The 17479-nt window shown below is 43.5% G+C and overlaps 1 long non-coding RNA gene across 2 annotated transcripts; it reads left to right on the forward strand.

Annotated features, from left to right (window-relative positions):
• Positions 1-10876: 10876 nt before the first annotated feature.
• Positions 10877-13917, forward strand: LOC125523792. Of its 2 annotated transcripts, XR_007290420.1 has the most exons (3): positions 10886-11347; positions 12273-12342; positions 13275-13917. It is a non-coding gene; the product is annotated as an uncharacterized LOC125523792 (long non-coding RNA). The 2 variants fall into 2 exon arrangements; XR_007290419.1 differs by having other exon boundaries at positions 10877-12342.
• The last annotated feature ends 3562 nt before the right edge of the window (positions 13918-17479 follow it).

Consider the following 17479-nt stretch of genomic DNA (forward strand, 5'->3'; position numbering starts at 1 on the left):
TTAAATATGGCCCTAGTTAACCTACTGATAAATGGGTTACAGCTATATTCAGTGAAATGTCCGATTCGACGATTAATCCCTTATCATCCCCCAGGCTATATGGTACCAGCTACCGACATCCTGAACAGTGAGTACATATAAGCAATGCGATGAAACTAACCTCGATGGTAAATAGCAGTGTTCTTTGTCCTGTATGAGTACATACGAAGGCATGTTAAGCACAACAGGCTAAACATCAACCAAATATATCCATGATAGACAACATAATCTACAAATGATAGCTTCAGTGTGCAGGTTTAAGCACGCTAGTTAAGCAAAACAAGAAGTGGAAAGGTGTGTTAACTGCATCAGACATAGCATTTAAAAACAAGCAAATAGTCATTCAAACTGGTATTGTGGAGATCTAAAGTACACTAGTTATTGTTAAAAAACGAAAAGGCATGTTAACTGCAACATCCTTAACAGCAACCAAATATCGTAATTTATAGTGGTATTGTTGAAACTGTTATTGATGAAATTTAACTACACGGCAAATAGTTGCACATATAGAGCATCACATTGTGAAGAACTGAAATAAACAAGGCATAAGGCCATCTCTAACCGATCCTTTAAAAGTTAACAAACTAAAACCCTTAGTTGAAATTGAGGAAATACCGCGGCAACTAAAATTTTTACTAGGCGGGAGTAACAAGGCAAGGCTACTGAAAATTTGGATCAAGGGTGAGCAGATATTTTTTAGATTGCAAGGGATGCAAAGGCAGGAGTAAAATGCTGGGGCAACTGAAAATTTGAATCAAGGGCGAGCATATATTTTTGAGATTGCGAGGGATGCAGAGGCGGGACTAACAAGGCGGGGCTACTGAATTTGAATCAAGGGCGAGCAGATATTTTTGAGATTGCGAGGGATGCAGAGGCGGGTGTAAAATGCCGGGGCTACTGAAAATTTGAATCAAGGGATTGAAGCAGATCGGGAGTAACAGACATTGCACACGGTCTGCACATACTAATCATGTGCTATCAAACATTAAAACATTCCAGGCGGTAGATATTTTCGAGATTAAGAGGCAGTAGATATTTTCGAGACCGGGAGGCAAGCCTCGTGGATCCCTATCTACTGTGCTGATGTGAGCGACTACAGGGAACGGGCGTGGCACATGGGTAGTCTGACCGAACTATGTCTGTTGCGTACCCAATCGCAGACGGCTTCTACATCCAACTCGTGTGTTGTTTATAAATTTGGCAAAATGAATAACGCGGGAGAGGGTCAGAACACGAACACACTTGCACGTTGACCAAATATATGAATGAAAATGGTGGTTTGATGTTCGAATACCCAATGCACAAGTTTGATGTGGCACCTGTCACACAAAAGCATAGTATTGCTAGTCAGCCACCCCCTACGAACCCCACTTCGTGTCGGTGGTAAGGGAATCCTAGCTATGAATGCATGCCCCCAAATAGGTAGGTATGAAATCTCACCCTACCGTAACACAAAACCTATAGGAGTCCATCATATATATATATATATGGTCAAACTTCCCCCTTCGCTTCCTGACAAAGGTGGACCGTGTGCCGACCCACAAATGTGTGCTTGCGGCGTGAGATGGGTGAGACCACATACGAACCACATGCGGGTGGCCCTACTATATGTATGAAAAGGGTGTGGTGTGATATTTAACTACCATTCACAACTTTGATGTGGCACATGTGCCTCGCAAATTAACCGGACTTCACCGACCCCACGAATGTTGCAGGTAGTGCGAAGTAGCCCCCCTCCCCCCACACACACGTCGGGGGGAGGGCATCTCACCAAGGCGTACTGTAACACGGACCAAGCAGAATCCAAGTTGGTCGTACAAACTCTCCCGCTCGTTGTTGGTCAAAGTGATGGACATCCACACGGCCCCGCAAAATGGGCTAGCTTGTTGCCAATAACCTCACGAGGGAGTATTGTATGAAGACAAACCCACTCTGTGCATGTGGCCCAAGTATGTATATGGAAGTGGTGTGTGTTGTGTTTGAATACCCAATGCACAAATTTGATGTGGCACCATGCTTTGGAACCGTAAAATCCCCACACTGAGCGAGGGTTCACCGCGCGTAGCATGCACTCAAACTTAATTAGGCTTGTAATGGTCGACCTACTATACGGTAACTCGAAGCAAAGAAGAAGAATCCACCCTGGTAACCTTTCTCGTCATTGGTCGAAATGATGGACGTCCCACACGGGCCTACGAATATATATAGGCTTGTCGCCCATAACCAAGCGAGTGAGAGTGTGTCCAAAGACAACCGTTGCATGTGTATGTCCTGAACATATTTATGGAGGTGTGTGATGCATGCATATGTGTTGAATTAATACCCGACCCAATGCACAACATTGATGTGGTGCATGCGTTGAAAATCGCAGAGGTCCCCACAGAAAGCAAGAGGTCGTTCATGACATGTCGTGTGCTCGCCCCCCCTTTGATCCAGCGGGATGGATTCATGTGTACACATGCGCTATTATATATATGTATCTCACATCATGATCTATATCATGAGACAAACAAAAAATTAATCCCTTCCTAAGTCAAATTAGTTAACCTCTCTTGCGCTGTCAGTGAAAGTGATGGACCAAGCAGGCCGACAGATGGAAGTATCGCCGATAACCGCGTGAGTGAGTGGCATATATAGGAGAACAACCATCGCGATTGCACGTGTGCCAAAACATATATATGGAGAGGTGTGTTGTGATGTTTTGAATACCTAATGCACAACTTTGTTGTGGCATTTGCCTTAAAAACCGCAAAGTCCCCACAAGAGTGAGGAATTCATGTGACACCTAGTGTATATATATATACATAATATGCTGGTCACCCCCCCTTCGACACGTACTATACACCTAGCTAGTAACACAACCCTAAAAGAATTAATCCTCCTTGTTCGTCAAACGTACCTCTCTCTCGCTGGGTCAAAGTGATGGACGACAAACTTGCGGGCCCAGCATAGAAGCGAAGCGTACGTCGCATGTGAGTGATCATCCTATATAGGACTACGTACCACCGTCTGCATGTGGCCTAAAGAGGTGTTTGTGTGACGTTTGAATACTCAATGCACAACTTTGATGTGGCACCACATATATAGGAAACCAAAAAGTCCCCACAGAGAGTGCGAGGTTCATGATGCGTGGTATGTGCTATATGTATGCCCTCATTCGGCGCGTCGTATATATGTACTTCTACTATATAGCACAAACCAAAAAAGAATCATTCCTTGATGGTCAAATTAACCTCTTTCTCGTTGGGTCAAAGTGATTGAGGACAACCTCGCATGCCCACAAATGGAACCGCCACACGCGAGTGGGTTTCTATAGGGCAACCACCGCCTGCATGGTATTGCGTGATGTTTGAATACCAATATAATGTACAACTTTGATGTGGCACTTGCCTTGGGAATCGGAAAGTCCCCACATGGAGCGAGGTTATGACATGCATATATATATATAGTATTCATGTTGCCCCCTCTTTGACATGTACATACTCCTACCATGCATATATGTAGCACAAACCAATAAAGAATCATCCTTGTTGGTCAAATTAACCTCTATCTCGTTGTAGCTGTCTCTAATGCATAACCCCAAAACGATAGTGTTAAATCGTTAAGAGACTTCATAGGTCGCACCATATCTAATAAAGTACGATCACAATATTCGGACACACCATTACACCGTGGTGTTTCCAGGTGGCGTGAGTTGTGAAACTATTCCATATTGTTCTAGTTGAAGGCCTAACTCTTAACTCAAATATTCGCTTATATATATATATATATATATAATATGCTGGTCACCCCCCCCCCTTCGACACATACTATACACCTAGCTAGTAACACAGCCCCAAAAGAATGAATCCTCCTTGTTCGTCAAACGTACCTCTCTCTCGCTGGGTCAAAGTGATGGACGACAAACTCACGGGCCCAGCATAGAAGCGAAGCGTACGTCGCATGTGAGTGATCATCCTATATCAGACTACGTACCACCGTCTGCATGTGGCCTAAAGAGGTGTTTGTGTGACGTTTGAATACGCAATGCACAACTTTGATGTGGCACCACATATATAGGAAACCAAAAATTCCCCACAGAGAGTGCGAGGTTCATGATGCGTGGTATGTGCTATATGTATGCCCTCATTCGGCGCGTTGTATATATGTACTTCTACTATATAGCACAAACCAAAAAAGAATCATTCCTTGATGGTCAAATTAACCTCTTTCTCGTTGGGTCAAAGTGATTGAGGACAACCTCGCATGCCCACAAATGGAACCGCCACACGCGAGTGGGTTCCTATAGGGCAACCACCGCCTGCATGGTATTGCGTGATGTTTGAATACCAATATAATGTACAACTCTGATGTGGCACTTGCCTTGGGAATCGGAAAGTCCCCACATGGAGCGAGGTTATGACATGCATATATATATATATAGTATTCATGTTGCCCCCTCTTTGACATGTACATACTCCTACCATGCATATATGTAGCACAAACCAATAAAGAACCATCCTTGTTGGTCAAATTAACCTCTATCTCGTTGTAGCTGTCTCTAATGCATAACCCCAAAACGAGTGTTAAATCGTTAAGAGACATCATAGATCGCACCATATCTAATAAATTACGATCACGATATTCGGACACACCATTACACTGTGGTATTTCCAGGTGGCGTGAGTTGTGAAACTATTTCACATTGTTTTAATTGAAGGCCTAACTCTTAACTCAAATATTCGCTTCTGCGATAAGATCGTAGAAACTTTATTTTCTTGTTACGATGATTTATGTGTGTGTAGGTACGAGGTGACTCGCGGGTGGTCTCGTACTGGATTGATACATTGGTTCTCAAAAACTGAGGAAAATACTTATGCTGCTTTACTGCACCACCCTTTTCTCTTCAAGGGAAAACCAACGCAGTGCTCAAGAGGTAGCAAGTTGCGAAACTATTCCACACTGTTTCAAATGAAGATCAAACTCATAACTCAAATATTCACCTCCACGATCAGATCGTAGAAACTTTGTTTTCTTATTGCGATGATTTTCCACTTTACTCTGAAATTCTTTGAACTTTTCAAATATTTCAGACTTATGTTTCATCAAGTAGATACACCCATATCTGCTCAAATCATCTGTGAAGGTCAGAAAATAACGATACCCGCCGCGAGCCTCAACACTCATTAGACCGCATACATCAGTATGTATTATTTCCAACAAGTCTGTTGCTCGCTCCATTGTTCCGAAGAACGGAGTCTTAGTCATCTTGCCCATGAGGCATGGTTCGCAAGCATCAAGTGATTCCAAAAGCCCATCAGCATGGAGTTTCTTCATGCGCTTTACACCAATATGACCTAAACAACAGTGCTACAAATAAGTTGCACTATCATTATTAACTTTGCATCTTTTGGCTTCAATATTATGAATATGTGTATAACCATGATTGAGATCCAACAAACCATTCATATTGGGTGTATGACCATTGAAGGTTTTATTCATGTAAACAGAACAACAATTATTCTCTGACTTAAATGAATAACCGTATTGCAATAAACATGATCCAATAATATTCATGCTCAATGCAAACACCAAATAATATTTATTTAGGTTCAACACTAATACCTAAGGTAGAGGGAGTATGCGATGGTGATCTTATCAACCTTGGAATCACTTTCAACACACATCATTGCCTCACCCTCAACTAGTCTCTGTTCATTTTGTAACTCCTGTTTCGAGTTACTAATCATAGCAACTGAACCGGTATCAAATACCCTGGGGTTACTATGAACACTAGTAAAGTATACATCAATAACATGTATATCAAATATACCTTTCACTTTGCCATCCTTCTTATCCGCCAAATACTTGGGGCAGTTCTGCTTCCAGTGACCAGTTCTTTTGCAGTTAGAAGCACTCAGTTTCAGGCTTGGGTCTAGCTTTGGGCTTCTTCATGGGAGTGGCAACTTGCTTGCCATTCATCTTGAAGTTGTAACATCCCAAATTTTCAATTTGAAATGTTATACATTAGATCATCACTGCATATCATATTTCATTTGCTTTTGGTTTGATCCCAGAAATTCTACGCAACTCAAGGACCCTCGGAGAGAGTTGGGGATTTCGTTATTTTCATATTTGAGTTTTCTCAAATTTTGAAAAAATAGGATCATTGATTTTATTTATTTGATCTTCAATTATTTCTATTATAAAAACTAGCAAAACATGCCCGTGCGTTGCAACGGAAGAAAAATAATATCACATATCCCTGACGAGCAAGTCCTAAGGCCTCAAGAATGTGCACCTCCCTATTTCAGCACCACTGCATTTTAAAAGTAATAGCTGGCTCAGTTATATTGGGTCAGATTCTAACTGGTTAATTCTTTTTTTGTGGTAAACGGTTTAATTCCTTTAAAAATTATAATAGTATTTTTATTCCTTTGAATAGTGAGGCTTATCTTTCAAGATGCTAGGATTGGATGGTGAACTTCGACATTACATCAACATTCAATTGTTTTCAGTGTGGTACACAAATTATTATTTTTGGAATGGTAAATAAATATCATAAGATTGTTTCTGGTCTATAAAAAAACTATCAAACTACTGGATGAGATGAATTGCTGAAAAATCTAGAACTATTCGACTGAAGCTACCAAAATTGATTCATGAAGTTGGCAAAAAGGGAATAAAATCTTCCAGTAGGTCGGTTCACATGAAATCAATCCACATATTTGGCATGTTGTGGATGGTTTACCTCTGTTAACTAAGAAAATTATATTACCAAAAATAGTTGATTTCATTCATCAAGGAAAAGCAAAACAAAATCAACCAAAAGGATCGCCATCCCTTCATCTGTCCTCTTATTATTCCCTCTCCCGGCCTTATGCCGATAAACATTACCTTTGCGGCCGGTGGAACACACAAGCACGCACGTACAATACACCAAAATCGTTCCTTTAATACCTCCCTGAAATCCAGTTAATTTAATTTAAATACCCAACCCTCTTTCCTTTATAATTTTTTTCTTGACAGGATCTTTCCTTATACTCCTCGAACGGAAGCCTCTTAATTTATTCTAGCGCTTTCCTTGTTATCTCCTATCTCAATTTCCTTCTCCAATCCTTTGCCTCGGTGTGGATTGGTTTCCTTATTATCCCCCGTCTCAATTCCTTTTCCTTCCTTATTATTTCCCTTGCCGCATAAATTTCTTTCTCAAATTTGCTTCGGCGTGGAAGGCTTTCCTTATCAGTATTCCCCATCTCAAATCCTTTTCTTTCCTTATTATTTATCTTGCTGCACGTTGCAACGTCGGCTGAAATCCTATATAAAGTGGCAAGGTGGGATTAATCAAAACACACGGCTAGCTCAGTTGGTAGCGGATTAATTACAGGACATGGAGGTTGCGAGTTTGAATTCCTGCAGTGGCAAATATATTTTATAACAGCCTTTTACCCATTTCATAATCTGATCGCATAGAATATAGTACTCATGTTGTAATTAATCGATGAAGTAAATCTTTTGTCACCGTTTCGGAAAAAAATTACTCGTGTTGTATGACGGCGTATCACAGAATAGACGAAGCACGACCCTTGAATTCATACTCTTCTTTTTCTAGAAAAACATATCGATATCTCTCCTATTGTATATGAGAAATAACAAATAGCCAGTTTAATTTGTAAGAACTTTAAAATACGGATCATATTCTAGTGTGGCAATCAGCGGCAACAGCATGCACGCGCACCACACACACGCGAGCCAGGCATGCATGTACGTAGCGGCAGGCAAACACACGTAGGCAAGGACTGCTGGTCATCCGGCGCTATATTTTTAATGAGTAAACTAACATGAAAAGGCTGATTAGAAGTCCACTTGGCCCTATGTATTGTGCAGCTTGACGTGTTGGTCTTTTTGGATCGGAAGAGTGCTAGACTAGCCGTGGATGAGGCCCAAAAGAGCGTAGGGCAGGCCTAATACACATCATATACAACAGGGAATAAACAGAGGAAGCTTTTGTTTACGTGCAGACTACAAATTAGTATCACCTCGTTTATATTACGAGTTTATCTATACAAATTGAAAAGGCGTATTATGATATAAGAAGAAAGCGTATTGTGACGGTGAACCCACGGAGTCAATTCGACTTTATTATTAGGGATAGATATGAGAGAGGCAATAAAATGACTTTCCCAACATAAAGAAATATTGAGATTTAATAATAAAATCAAATAAGATTTTATTTCGGAGTTTTCTTCCTATTTTATTTGAATTTAGGAAAAATGCGTGTTTTTCAAAATTGCATTTAGGCCCTAAATAAATGTTCATCTAGACCTGCTTGATTTTAGAAGTCGGGGGAAATTTATTTCGGGATTTTTGGAGTCCGTTTAGTATTTCTTTTATTTATTTTTCTGCACGTAATTATTTAAAAAAATGCGAAACCGACTTTGGGCCGTGTTCGGCCAGGACTCCGTCCGGCCGGCCTTCATAAGCCGGGGAGCCCAGCCCGAGCCGCCCAAACCCTAGCGCCCGACCCCGCCGCACCGCCGCCGGACCCCGCCGCCGCCGCCGCCGACCACGCCGCCCCGCCGGTGTCGCCGCCCGCCGAGGTTGACCGCTGCCCCCGCCGCCGGTGGTTTTCCTCGAGAAAACCGTTCGGTTTTCCGTTCGGTTTTTTGTTCGGTTTTTTATGTCCGTTTTTTAGATCGGTTTTTTTCGGTTTAGTTTTTTTAGCGAGCGTTCGCTCGCTCGTTCGTTTTAACGAACGCGTTCACCGTTTAGTTCCAGAAAACAAACGTTCATTCGATAATTTGTTCATCGTTTTTCTTTTTCTTGGATTTTCCGCGGTTATTTCTGATCGCGATTTCTGATCCGATTTTCGTTCTAGTATAACTTTTCGCTCGTTTATCGGAATCAGGCGATTCAAGCGCATGGAGTTTCGTCTCGAAACCCTCTTTCCATTTAACCAACTCAAACAAGTTTTTGCTTCTGTAAAATTTAGCCTAGATCGATATTAGTAAAGAAGTTTGTTTCTTTCGTCGTTTGATTTTCGTTGCTTCGTTCGATTTGATTCTTTGTGCAAACCGAAGTTCTTAAGTTGAACTTTCTGGTTAGATCTCTTATTTAAGTTTTACCTGCGCATTAGATGAGTGCTTATTGTGTGCTTGTTTGTTTGCGATAGAGTACCCGGAGTGCGCCGCTTGCTACTTTGAATCTCTAGGTTTCGCGGATCATCAGCAAGGCAAGTAACACTTTGATCATACCTCTTTACTACCCAGTTCTATTGCATTAGATCAATCCTCAAACATTACATGATTATGATCTAATTAAATTTTGGGTTTTGGGAAGTAGATGAGGTAGTACCTATTTCCTGTTTTATTATCAAACCTTTGGGAGGTACTTCTACGTTTGCTTATATTGCCATGCTATGCTAGTAGACGTAGATTGGGTGAGTGTATCCATGACAGATGTGAGATTGTTAAATTAATGGTTTATTTAAGGTGGCAACTTGAACATACATCTGGGTGGATTGAGGCACCTGAGTATTTCAGCGATTGCCTATTTTCTTTGGACCGCCACCCAGGCTCAAAGGGATCATGAGATTATTCATACTAGAAACTTTCATGTGCAGCCACAAGCTACTATGTGCTCTAGCATAGTTGACTAAGTCGTGCGAATTCTTACAGTGGTAGACTAGCAGATGTAGGGGATGTAGGTTGGTACGGTCTACCCATTCGTAAGGTGCTGGCGCTTCTGAAAGACTATGTCTCGGTCATCCGTTTCTCAAACATCAAGTAGTGCAAGAATCCCAACGGAGGAGATCGAGTCTTGTGGCGAAAAGTGCGCAAACCTCTGCAGAGTGTATAAACTAATCATGGTTAGCCGTGACCCCGATTATGGACGTCTTGAGTATTTAGTACTTGGATTATCATGTGAATCTCATCATGTTACTCTAATTAATATTGTTGGGTTTTAATGATGATGCTTAATTGGGATTGAGAGGGTGTTTACACTCTCAATGTTTAACTACCATGATAGTTAAATAAAATTTATTCCTTTGCAGTAGGAAAAATTTGCTTTATGCAAAAACTGTAACCATCGAGCTTTCCACCAGCCATATATGCATGTAGTGTAGCCTTATTCTTTCATTACCCTCTATGTGTTACATTGACAACATATTCCATGTGCTGACCCGTTTTCGGGCTGCAACATTCATGGTACAGACTTTTCAGACGACGAGTAAGGTGCCTTTAGGTCGTGGTTCTATACTCAGTGATGCCGTTGGAGTTGATTGACACACTTATCTTCCAAGCCTTCCGCTGTTATCGTTATTAGATGGCCTTAAGCCATATTTATTGCAATAAGTTCTCTTTTGAGATATTTGATGTAATAAGTGTGTGATTGCTACTCTGTTATAAATCCTTCAAGTACTGTGCGTGTCAGCATTGCTGATCCAGGGATGACACTGAGACACATAGATCAGACTAGTTGAGGTCTGATCGCTACAAGATGGTATCAGAGCACACGCTGACTGTCACTACACCACAACACTTAATTAAGGGCAGTTAACTGCCGGGAGAACTATCTTATTAAGGGCAAATAATCTGCCAGGAATTACCTTATTACCAGCACAAGTAAATATGGGCAGATAAACTGCCGGGAGAAGATAAGTTCCCGGGGCACACGAACTGCCGCGGATGGTTGGCGACACGTTTTCTGCCGGGAGAACTGAGTTACGGCCCACCAACTGCCGGGATGTGGTGAAAGTCAGAAAGTGAAATCTTTTGGGCGTAAACGCGCAGGAGAGAGCCCGAGCGCTCGCTAGATGGAAAATATTCGCGGGCCCTATGTCTCACAAAAGAAAAAAAACTCGTACCCCTAAAAAAACTCGTCTCAGCCCTTTTCCAAATTGTTCCCCAAATCAAACCCTAGCCAAATCGAACATCACCACGATCTCCCCCCCGCCGCCGCCAACCACCCACCGGAGCGTTGGCTTCATCCCCACCACCGTCGCACCCTAGCACCCTCCTCAGCCGCCGTATAGCAACCTCCTTATCCGCCGGCGAGCAACCTTTGTCGCTTCCTCCTCGACCTCCGCCGCACCGAGCGCCGACTTCCTTCCCCGGCCGACCAACGTCGCCGCTCCCAAACACCCTCCGCCGCACCCGAAGCGCTGCCTCCCGGTGCTTTCTCTCCAGGTAGCACCGCGGCCTAGCACCCCGGCCATCGTCGACTTGCTCACTTCGTCAAGCAGCGCCGCCTCCTGCAGGAGCTCCCCCGGCCAGCAGCACCTCCTCCTCCACGAGCCTCCTCTACGAACCAGTCCTGCACCAAATTGGTTCGTTCATGCTTGAAGTGAATACATGAGGAGCTGATGTTTTCTTGTATCTCTTTGGAGTCTATCTGTACCTTTACTTGTTGGAGTCTTGGGGAGCACTCAGTGGTGTGGTTTATCTTTTCCTTATGGGTCTGCAACAACTGGTGTTCCTAGATTTTTATTTCTTAAATTAATAAAAAAGCAGCGCTGGATTCAGCCAGTTCCATGATTTTTTTTGTACTTTCATCTGTTCTAATTTTCTCCAGTAGTTAGGTCTATGTCAAAATGTGTCATTTTAGCTTGGATGATAGAATATATAACGTGCAAAATTATAGTCACGCCGTTCTACCTTTCTCCTGTAGTTTAGTTACTTTTTTTGGAATCTACAGGTGCAATAATTTTGCTCTACAATAAGACTGTCGTTTTCTTGCTGATAATTAGAACATTTTGGATGCTCGTTGTTTATTTTTTGCATCCAGGTTTGGTAGTAGTGTTGGTGTGTGTGGCGTAGTTTCTGATGTTTTGAGGGTACCCCTAAAGGGGGACTAACCTGAGACATGTGGTTGTGTTCTATTAGTTTTCAGTAATGGAAATTGGGAGCTATCCTCCTAAGTAGAAAAATTGGAAAAAAATGGGTCATGAGTCTAGCTGAGTACCATGCTCTTTTGTTCTATATGTAATCCTTACAAAAAGTTCTCTAATTTTCACTTGGTGCTTTCACTAAAGTAAACTTTTTGGATTGTTTGTTCTGTGAGCAGCGTGCATCTTCTTTTTTACTCTCCACCAAGAAGTGTCAACTACGCCATACAAGCATGTGCGATGAATATATTTCACTTCAATTATCGCATGGCCTTACAAGCCACATAAGCTTATGTTCTTATGATTATATATTTACCAATTACTATTATGGTTGATTTCTTATAAGTGTTTGCTTCTATGTATGAAGCTTCGAGTGAATCCTAAGTTCATCGTAGAACCAGCAACGTGAGTACACGACAGCAAGCAAAACTGAGGAGGTAATACTCTTGGTAGTTAAGTCTTGGATTAAGTATTTTGCTGTTGGATACATGCTTGCTGCTATTTAAGAACATTGAAACTATTTAGCATTTCATTTCTTATATGCTTCATGCAAATGAAACTGTCGTAAACATACAAACAAAAATTTTGCTTGGCATGTATATGCATGTCCTGAATGTGCTTTGCCTTTTTATGCATACAATTACTGGAAGCTTTTACATGTACTAGAACTGAGCTTTTGCATTACTGTGTATTCTGAAGCTTTTTCTTTTGTTATTGGGCAGTACATGAAACATAGTGGTTGGTCTGCCTGCCATAGAACCATTTATGAAGAGCATAGGTGCTGCTTAGTCCAGTATTTCTTTTCATGTGTAAAAAGTGGTTGATCTACCAATACACTGTTTAGTATTTTGTACATGGCAGGAAACTTGCTGTAGATACACACTGAAAGTTGAAAATTATGCTAGTACAAATAGGTGTTCTGGTCGTATATATGGCTACTTGCTTTGGAATAGTTATTTCTTGATATGATCTGATCCAATCTCATGTATATTATATTTATTTCTAGAAAAAACTTTATGAACCAAGTTCACTACAACTCAAAGTCATGTGCATGGAAGGGAATTGAGATATTTGCTCATTCCGTACTAGTCAAAACATATGTGTAGATATACTACTCATTCTGGTTTGTGCCGCTACTTAATCAAGGTCTTCTTTATTGAGCTCTTGTTGTAAGATTGAAGGTTCAAGATACTACACTTCTGTACAGATCTTAACATTATTTGAAAAATAAACATTTAATGTGTAGTAGAGTTGTATCTAGTAAACTTAATTTGGAATTTCTTGTTTAATTTTCTATATCTTTCATCGTAGTGGTTACAGGTTGGTCTTTACTTGCAATCTAATTTGCATGTTGGTTGCTGTTCTTCAGGAATCACGGTACTAATTTGTGACCAGATTGGTAAAAGAGGTATTTTGCAGAATTCTTTTATATCCTACATGTCTCTTTTCTCTCTATATAAAGTAGCATTATTTGAAAATATCCTTGTATTTCCTCTCAGAAGCTCACACCTGAATATCATTATATATGCTTGTGAAAAGGTTCTGTATGTTCTTTTAGTTTCCATACTAGTGTTAGTCAATGCTGGAATGAAGTTTGAGTTTTCTTTGATGTACTACTTGCCTTTGTGTGCTTATACAAAAAGATAAGATCCTATGATACCTATGATGTAAACATGTTGTCCCTATTTTGTCTTATGTACAGACACAGTTCGATGATTCTTCACTTTCAGGAAAGTAAACTTAATATCGGTGGTAATCACACCATGCCATGTGGGTTTAATTATCTTTCCAAACCTGAAACTGTTGTCATGCTTTCCAGGAAGGGCAACTAGATGTGCTTAATTCGTGTGCCCAGACTTGAAACTATTTTCATTTGTTTGTTCCTTATTAAATCGAATAGTAGGTGTTTTTCTTATAATAAATAGGGGTGGTGAACTCTGTACATTCTTTGAGTATCGTAATAAATGTAATGGAGATTATGTTTTCTAATGTGTGTACTTGTCATTTGGTCACTTACTGTCCAGGTTGAAAATGTTTTTGCAAGATTGGTTAAGACAACTTGCTGTAACCATATGCGTTGAGCTCACACAGAAGACCTTATAAGCTTTACTCTTTGTGTTTGTTCCATTTTGTACTGCTCGAATGTCTAGAAATTGCAGATGCTAAATTATGAGTGTCGGTGTCAAAACCGGCGGATCTCGGGTAGGGGGTCTCGAACTGTGCGTCTAGGCCAGATGGTAACAGGAGGCAAGGGACACGAAGTTTTACATAGGTTCGGGCCCTCTTGATGGAGGTAAAACCCTACGTCCTGCTTGATTGATATTGATGATATGGGTGTTACAAGAGTGGATCTACCACGAGATCAGAGAGGCTAAACCCTAGAAGCTAGCCTACGGTATTATTGTATGTTGTCATTTTGTTGTCCTACGGACTAAAACCCTCCGGTTTATATAGACACCGCAGAGTGTTAGGGTTACACAAGGTCGGTTACAAAGGAGGAGATATTCATATACGTATTGCCTAGCTTTCCTTCCACGCCAAGTAGAGTCCTATCCGGACACGAGACGAAGTCTTTAATCTTGTATCTTCATAGTCTAACAGTCCGGCCAATGGAGATAGTCCGGCTGTCTGGAGACCCCCTAATCCAGGACTCCTACAGTAGCCCCTGAACCAGGCTTCAATGACGATGAGTCCGACACGTAGTTGTCTTCGGCATTGCAAGGCGGGTTCCTTCTTCGAATATATTACAGAAAAAGTTGAATACGAGGATAGTGTCCGACCCTGCAAAATAAGTCCCACATTTCACCGCGGAGAGAATAATGTTTTTTTCGCCGATCTAATTTGCTAGCTTGTTTTGGCAACATGACGTTATGTCATGGCCCAGTGATTATTCGAACTGTTTCTTTTAACGAGCCTCGCACATAACGTGAGGCAGTTTTTCGACATGTCTTGTCAAAGCAGAGATCGTGTCCCCTTATTACGGGATTCTCATCAATACGGGCGTGGGTAACCCAACCACGCCATCAATTGCAGCGCTTGGGGGATAAGCGAGTTTTACTAGGCAAGTGGGGACGTTTAATTTTGTCCACCCATAATAAGGATAAGGATTCACCTTTCTATCCATGCCTTCTTCCTCCTTTACTCATCCGCTCCCGCATACTCGAGCTCTAGCGCTCAAGTCCTCACTTTCATCTCAACCTTCTCCAACCATGTTCGGAGCGGGAGGCAAGTGGATGGTCTCCTCTGTCATGGAGGGAGACGTCAAGAAACTAAGGAGAGCCGGATACCTACACGACGATATCGCGCACCGGCTCCCAGATGAGGGACAGCTCATCCCCACCCCAGAGCCCCATGAGAGGATGGTATTCCCCACCCATTTCCTCCGCGGACTGTGATTCCCTCTCCATCCCTTCGTCCGAGGACTCATGTTTTATTACGGCCTGAATTTTCATGATCTGGCCCCGAACTTCATCCTCAACATCTCGGCGTTCATCGTCATGTGCGAGGCCTTCCTCCGCATCAAGCCCCACTTCGACTTATGGCTGAAGACCTTCAATGTCAAGCCGAAGGTAGTGAGCGGCCGCCAAGAGGAGTGCGGAGGCGCCATGGTGGGCAAGATGCCCAACATCACATGGCTCGAGGGCACCTTCGTGGACACCATAAAGGGGTGGCAATCGGGGTGGTTCTATATCATCGAGCCACGCGCCCCTGCATGGGTAGCGGCCCCCGAGTTCCGATCTGGCATCCCCATGCGGCTCACCTCCTGGAAAGAGAAGGGCCTGTCCTGGGGTAATTCAAAAGAGCTGACCGGACTCCAGTCATGTATTCAGAACATGGTGGATAAGAAGCTTAAGTTTGTCAACATAGTCCAGGTTATGCTCGTTCGCCGGATACTCCCGTGCCAACAACGGGAGTTTACCTTGTGGGAGTTCAATCTGGCGCAGCATTGAACTCTGAACAGGCTCTTCGACACGACGCATGAAGATGCCTGGAGGGTGCTGTTCAAGGGCGCCGCGGTCCCTCCCCCCATTACTGAGGATCGCAGATTCAGCGCGAAGCGCCACACCAGTGCGGTAAGTTGTTTTGCCTTTTACAGGATATTCGTTATATATATATAGATTGGCTCTATGTGGGATCTAAACTCCCGTAATTTTGACAGGACTGGCAGAAGATGGCCGGACAGATCGACTGTCCCGCTCCCTTGCCCGAAGGCCCCGCATACGCTCTTCTGACGAAGATGCTGGCTCCGGCCCCTTATAAGGTGCCGGAGAAGACAAAGGAAGCCAAGGGAGCTCGAAAGAGTTCCCGATGCCAGGCGTCGTCGGGCTCACCGTCCGATGACTCTGCGGTGCACTCTTCCCCCAAAGACGAGGAAGAGGAAGAGGAGGCTCCCCCATCGACTGGGGGAGACAAGAAAAGGAAGGCCGAAGGGTCCAAGAAGGGAAGGACGCTCCTTCCAGACAGCTCTACCGCCGCCGACGAAAGTGAAGACGAGTGGTTGCCCAGGGGCAAGCCCCAGGGGAGATCGTAAGTGTTCGGATACCAAAGTAACCCATAGGATTCCTTTGTCGCATTGCTTTCTCTAATGCCAAACTCAATTGTGCAGGCCGCCCTGAGCCAATATCGAGGTATCCTCGGACGGCTCTCTGGGCGCGTCGGACATGGATAGCGATCCAGTCCCGACGGCCACCTCCCCTCATCCAGCCGACGACACCGAGGTGCTGTCTCAAGAGGCACCGGATCAAGGGGGGACAGTCTCGGAGGCGCCTCAAGGTGACCTTCCGGACTCCGGGAGCCGAGGGGACGGAGTCCCCGAGAGCTCTGAGTTCGGCCCTCAGCCGAACACCGCGCCGGACCCTTCAACGGATCCGAGCTCGGGCATGCGGTCCCCTTCTAAGGAGGGTGAGACGCCAGTGCCGGTGACCTCTATCCACCCAGAGGCGCCAGACACTATGTTGGAAGCACTTCGCAACGCTTCCATCGAGGAGGAGCACCACACTATCATGAGTGCGGTGATCCAGAAGGTTCAGTCCGCCAAGAGCGGATTGACTGAAGCCTGTACTAGCCTTCTAATAGGCTTCGAGGTAAGTGTTTTAAAATGTAGTAGAAGTGTTACCACATAGACAGTAGCCCCTGATGCTTTGTTCGGTGTTCACAAAGAAAAGCCGAACAGAGGATCAAATAATATCGCAGGAGTCTAATATAAGTATGTCAATATGCATGTGCATGCTTCGCTGTTGGCGTCCGCTGCACTAACTGCGGAGGTCGCCGTACTGAAGGAGGCCCTCGAGGGGTCCCAGAAGGAGCTCGGCCTAGCTAAGAGGCAGCTCGAGGAGAACAAGGGTAAGTGATACCCCGTCTGTAGATGAGAAAAAGGACGCGATTGCTAAATGACAGGATCATTGTATGTTTGCGAGGGGCCACGACCGAGGTGGCGACCCTGAAGCAAGCGATGTCCCAGGCCGAAGAAAAGGCAGCCCAGGAGCGCACCGAGCGAGAGAGGCACGAGGCTCGGGTGGGCGAGGTGCAGCAAGAGCTCTAAGCTCTCGTGACAAAGCACGAGGCGTTGGAGCT

Source organism: Triticum urartu, chromosome 7 (genome assembly GCF_003073215.2).
Source record: "Triticum urartu cultivar G1812 chromosome 7, Tu2.1, whole genome shotgun sequence".
NCBI classification, from domain to species: domain Eukaryota; kingdom Viridiplantae; phylum Streptophyta; class Magnoliopsida; order Poales; family Poaceae; genus Triticum; species Triticum urartu.